General features: G+C 42.1%; 2 non-coding genes across 2 annotated transcripts; one reads left to right on the plus strand and one right to left on the minus strand.

The window, feature by feature from the left end:
- Positions 1–3: 3 nt before the first annotated feature.
- Trnaa-cgc lies at positions 4–75 on the minus strand. Its single transcript has one exon. It is a non-coding gene; the product is annotated as a tRNA-Ala (tRNA).
- Positions 76–193: 118 nt separating this feature from the next.
- On the plus strand, positions 194–265 carry Trnaw-cca. Its single transcript has one exon. It is a non-coding gene; the product is annotated as a tRNA-Trp (tRNA).
- Positions 266–6000: the final 5735 nt, after the last annotated feature.

The raw sequence follows: 6000 nt of genomic DNA on the forward strand, positions 1-6000 counted from the left end.
AATTGGAGGAGCTGGGATTTGAACCCAGGACTTTCTGCATGCGAAGCAGACACTCTACCACTGAGTTACACCCCCGCCAGAGCAAGTACATCCGGGACGAGTGTCTCGTGGATCCTACTGTCATTATTTCTTAGGTTTGAACGGTACAGTAAGTGTTCGAGGAACCTATTCATGACAAGACCTAAGCAGCGTCGACTCCGTGGCGCAACGGTAGCGCGTCTGACTCCAGATCAGAAGGTTGCGTGTTCAAATCACGTCGGGGTCACAATGAAATTTTCGTTTACGAAAGCCATAGGCGAGTATGTCAGTTTAATCAGATACCAAACGATTACGGAGAACGGACGAACAGAACTTGCTTGAAAAAAAGCTACTAGTGCAATTTTCGCGTTCTGACATTAAGGTGAAGGCGCCGACTCGCACTTTCTCCAGGCGCGAAGTGTCTAGTATTTTTGATATTTATATCGTTTAACGCTAATATATAACTGAGAGATAATGATTACGCAATATTTTGCTCGATTAGACGTCTTTAGCCAGGCAGAGTATAATATTTTTCCTTAAGTTATGGGAACGCAAAGATCGTGAATGGGGGTATAGCTCAGTCGTAGAGCATTCGACTGCAGATCGAGAGGTAGTCGCGCTTCAGCTGTGCTACCGTGTGGACGTGTGTACTGCTGCGCTCCGGTTGTGTTGTTTACATACGTGTTCTGCTGTTGTCTCCTTTGCTGGCTGTCCGTTCATCTTCGTGTTTGTGTATCGTCGTTAGTGTTTGGCTGTTCATCACCGTTCTGTCACTCGCCGGAATTTCGGTTTTTTAACCGGAGTTTCATCCCTGTTCTGAATCATGTCTACGAACGTCAGGAAAAACACACTGGTCTTCGCTTTCGACAAGGAAACCCGTCATATCCAGCCAACGTCACTGGAAATACACGATTGGATTACTGAGGTAATTGGTGTCAACTCTGATTCCGTCCATACAATGCAGTTAGACAATGATAAATACTGTATTTTTGTTAAGTTTGAGAGCTCGGTGACGATAGATAGACTTTTAGCAAAGTGGGGTAGTGAAGTAGAATTCATTCACAGAGACGGCTCGAAGAGCAAAGTTCGGATCTGGCGAGCTGATATTGTTTACACTACCGTTCGCGTGCTTAACTTACCTATTGAAATTGATAATGATTTAATTAAGGATACGCTTTGCAAGTATGGTGACGTGAAATCTGTTAATAATGAACGTTGGTCTCGTCACTACAAACTGCAGTGTTTTAACGGAATTCGATCTGTGGAGATGGACATCAAGACCAATATTCCGTCTCATATATTTGTAAATGGCTACAGGGCGCAAATTGTGTATTCAGGTCAAGTACCGACCTGTCATGTTTGTAATGAGTCTGGCCACTTTAGACAGGATTGTCCGCGGCGGGTTTTTGTATTGAAAAGCAATCTAACGCAACGCCAGAAACTTACCCTAAACGATGTCTTGCCAAATAATGTATCTATCCCGCTGGGTGTGGATACTGCCCAAGCAAACCACTCTGATTTATCCGTAAATGATATTACTCAATTTCCATGTTTAGATAAAAAGGCTGATGTTGACATCCCCGCATCATCCGAATTGCAGACAAAAAAACGGCCCCATGAGATAACTGATAGCTGTTCTGACGACGAGTTGTCTGACAAATCTCACTCCGCACGCAAACAAAAACAATGCGAGGAGCAAGTAATGCCACAACTCCAGGAAATGCAGATGGAAGCTTGTAAACAATCAGAACGTAATCAATTGGTGGGAAACTGCGAAAACGGGGATGTTTCTAGCAATAACCGCGAAACATCAGGAGGGGACACAGTTTGCAAAGACGAGCAGCCTCCTGACAGTCACGAGGAACAATTAGTGTGTCTGGATCAACCCTCTGTAACGGCTAGTGCTTCCCCGAAGGGTACTGACCACACGACAGGGCTAAGCAGTACAGGCCGTGTCGTACAGTTGGACGACCCGACGGGATCGGCGTCACAACCGACCACCACAAAACCCGTCACAGAGCCTTCGGATGCTCCACGAAGGAAGTTAAAGCCACAACCGAATGTCAATGCTCCTCGTAATCAAGCGAAGTTAAAGAGCGTGAAAAGTGACACGAAACCCCGAAATGTGCGTTACGAAACTGTCAGGCACGGGTCATTGAAAGAATCTCCTGAGGAACTTCCTGATAATCAATCTTCTACTGATTCAGGAGGGAAATCTCAAACCTAGACTGCACTAATACTGTAATTAGCAACCTCTCAATGGGACGTTCTGTTCTGTCTAACTTTTCTGTGTCTCCTAAGTAATAATTTAGTCGCATGTTATTTACTCACTGTCCTAACATCCAACGAGTAATAACGCAATGACCCAGTGTTATACTATTGCTACTGTCAATATTAACAAAATACGGTCGGCATTGAAAATAGCAGCGCTAAAAGAATTTTTATATGACTCGGGAACTGATATAGCCCTGCTGCAGGAAGTTGTCACGTCGGATTTAAATATTCCCGGGTATGTTGCTCACCTAAATGTCTCCCACGAAACTAGCGTGGGGACAGCTTTTTTAATCCGGGATGGGATTCCAGTAACGGAAGTAGAACGACTGGAATCTGGAAGGGGAATAGGGCTCAAGATTTATGACGTGTCCCTTATTAACTTGTATGCCCCTTCCGGCAGCTCACATAGATCTGACAGAACACGATTTTTTAAAGACGAGGTAATATACTTATTACGCAAAAACCCCAGTCACCTTATAATGGGGGGTGATTTTAATTGCGTCCTCAGCAGGAAAGATCAGAGTCCAAATTTTAATTATTCTGCTGAATTAAAACATCTCGTCACTAGCTTAAAGCTAAAGGATGCTTGGGAATGCAAACACCCTGCTGTTGTCGAGTACACTTATGCAACTTCCAATGCATGCAGCAGAATCGACAGATTCTACATTACCGACAATCTCGAAACGGCTTTATTGAAAACAGAAACGGTTCCTGTCTACTTTTCGGACCATTCCGGTGTGTTGGCCTGTATAAATTTACAAGCGCAGCCAATACGCCGCTTCAAAAACCAGTGGAATTTAAATGTCTCGCTGTTACAAGACAGTGAATTAGAAGATCAGATAAAAGACGCATGGGCGTTATGCCTGCGTGCTCTTCCTAGATACGCGACTACCGTCGAATGGTGGACAAAAATGACAAAGCCGAAACTTAGAAAGACGATAATGCAATATAGCTTTCAGAGGGCCAGAGATCTTAAGAACACTATAGAGTTTTATTACTCAGTACTCAGAGAGCTATATGGTCAAACATCTGGTTCACATCTTCGCCTGACAGATATCAAAAAAATTAAGGCTAAATTACTCAGCATTAAGAGGCATCAACTGGAAGGACTTAAAATAAAATCCAAGGCGAAATCTGTCTCAGAGGACGAAACAACTTCCCTATACCACCTTCTGAAGCACGCTCAAAACAGAAGAACAATGCTTATCGACGAATTACGGACGGCGAATGGTACAAGTCTTAGGACACAGAAAGATATTTTGAATGAGATCTATCGCTACTTCGATAACCTATATTCCGAAAATTCCAGCTGCGAGGAATCTATTGATGATTTCCTCGACTTTCTTGTGCCACAGCTGACGGATGATGACAACGTTACCTTCCTGTCGCACGTCTGTAATGAGGACGTTTATGTGACTCTGTGTACCTCCCCTCTGAAAAAATCCCCAGGTCCTGATGGTCTACCTGCAGAATTTTATGTCCGCTATTGGCCGATAGTGGGAGGGACAATTACAGCGATTGTAAATGAAGTTCTTCAGGGCGCAATGATACCCTCTGAATTTAAAGAAAGTAAAATAGTCCTTATCCCCAAAACTAAAGGACACAAAGATCTTACTAACTTCCGACCGATTTCGTTGCTCAATGCGGACTATAAAATAATAGCAAGAATTCTCAACAAGAAAATTTCATCCTTAGCAAATAGACTGATTAGTCCGTATCAACACTGCATTGCAGGTAAAACTCTGTTTCACAATTTAGCGGAATTTCGGGATATAATTGCAATCACTTCCGTCACTAACATCAAATGTGCCCTGGTTTTCCTGGATTTTCATAAAGCATTCGATCTCGTGAATCATATCTACCTTTTCAAGACGTTAAAAAAGCTCGGTTTCCAGGAGCGAGCCTTAAACGTAATAAAAAACGTGGCGACAGGAATAAACGCATGCATAGCAGTTAACAGTCAGGCTACGAGAAAATTCCAAATACGACGCGGTGTTCCTCAGGGAAGCCCCCTTTCTATGTCACTATTTGCCATTTCACTGGACCCATTTCTTAAACGTATTCACGATAAATTAACAGGTATAACACTGTCAGGGTGCAAAACAGCTATAAAAGCTTATGCTGATGATGTAGGCGTCATAATCAGAAATAATGACGATGTAGCTACGTTAGCTGCAGTGATTCAGACTTACTGCAGTGCGTCTGGGGCAAATTCAAATGAAAAGAAAAGCAAAATTTTACATCTTAGGGGTTTTGAACACATAAACGTAGAGTGGGCAAAGCTGGTCAGGCAGCATACGACGCTTGGTGTCACATTGACCGCATGCCCAATGAAAATGACTGCGTTGAATTGGCAAGCTGCGGCACGGAAAGTGCAGGGTGCTATAATGGAAAATTTATCACGGAATATGAATCAGATTCAGAGGATTAAGTACATCAACACGTGTATCTTAGCTACAGCATACCACACCGCTCAGCTCTTTCCACTACCCAAAATGATAGCCAAGAACATAACGTCCAGAATCACAAATTTTCTGTGGAAAGGAGAACTGTTTCGAGTAACCGCCAAAGTGGCTACCTTACATCCCCGAAATGGTGGTTTAGGTCTCATCAATATCACCAACAAAGCCTCTGCACTCTTCGTCAAAAGGCAACTAACTATCATTAGAGAAGTACCGGAAAGTATTTCAAGCCGACTTTTTGAAATTCTAAAACCTCGCAGCCTGCAGCCTCCTATTGATGTGCAAAAAATTAACAATCGTCTCCAGCACGTGCGAGCCTTTTATATTGAACTTAGCTACTTGAGGGACGAAGTTACACGGCTACGTCAACTAACGTCAAGAGATATTATGCGGGTCTGGGAGACGTGTGAAGGAAAGAATAAAGTAGAGAGACAGTTTCCTCACATACACTGGACTGCTATCTGGCAAAACATCAATTTAAAAGTTTTATCTTCTGACATAAGAACAGCATGGTACAAAGCCGTTAATAATATCATTAGCACCAACGAAAGATTATATGAAATTGGCCTCAGTGACACCAATCTATGTCAACGATGTCGACTAGTGGACACAATTATCCATCGATACACTTGCGGCGGCAATATACATATCTGGAATTGGCTCAAGGTGCAAATAGCTCTCATTACAAGGTCTTCACCTCAGTACATCTCGCTGTCAGTGCTGCACAGACCACAAGACCGTTATTTTCCAGAGACGAAGAATAATGCCGTCTATTGGCTCCTAGGAAATTATGTAACTTACGTAACTCATGACGCTGGAACTGACACCGTTACAGATTTCAAGATATACTTACAGTGCAAATACCACAAAATACGTACGTATGCAGACCACAAGAAGAAATATGGTAATATGCTACAAATTATATTTGATAGAATGGGGATAGGCTAAACACCATCAACCTAAAGCACACAGTATTGAGTGACTATATTACTATGTGCAGAATTATTGTCTGTTTCATTTCTTATACTTTCATTTTTGTTGATTTTCCACTATGACAAAATGGTCAAAAACGACAACAAATAAAAATTTAAAAAAATTAAAAAAAAAATGAAGGCAGGAACAACAAGTAGAAGATTGAGTTATATTTTTCATTTTATGCACATGGAGAGGCATTACTTATTTCACGAACGAATCCCTTTCATTTAATCATAATATAAAAAACCATAAAAAAAAAGAGAAAACAATA

The sequence above is a fragment of the Schistocerca piceifrons genome, chromosome 3 (genome assembly GCF_021461385.2).
Source record: "Schistocerca piceifrons isolate TAMUIC-IGC-003096 chromosome 3, iqSchPice1.1, whole genome shotgun sequence".
Taxonomy (NCBI): Eukaryota; Metazoa; Arthropoda; class Insecta; order Orthoptera; family Acrididae; genus Schistocerca; species Schistocerca piceifrons.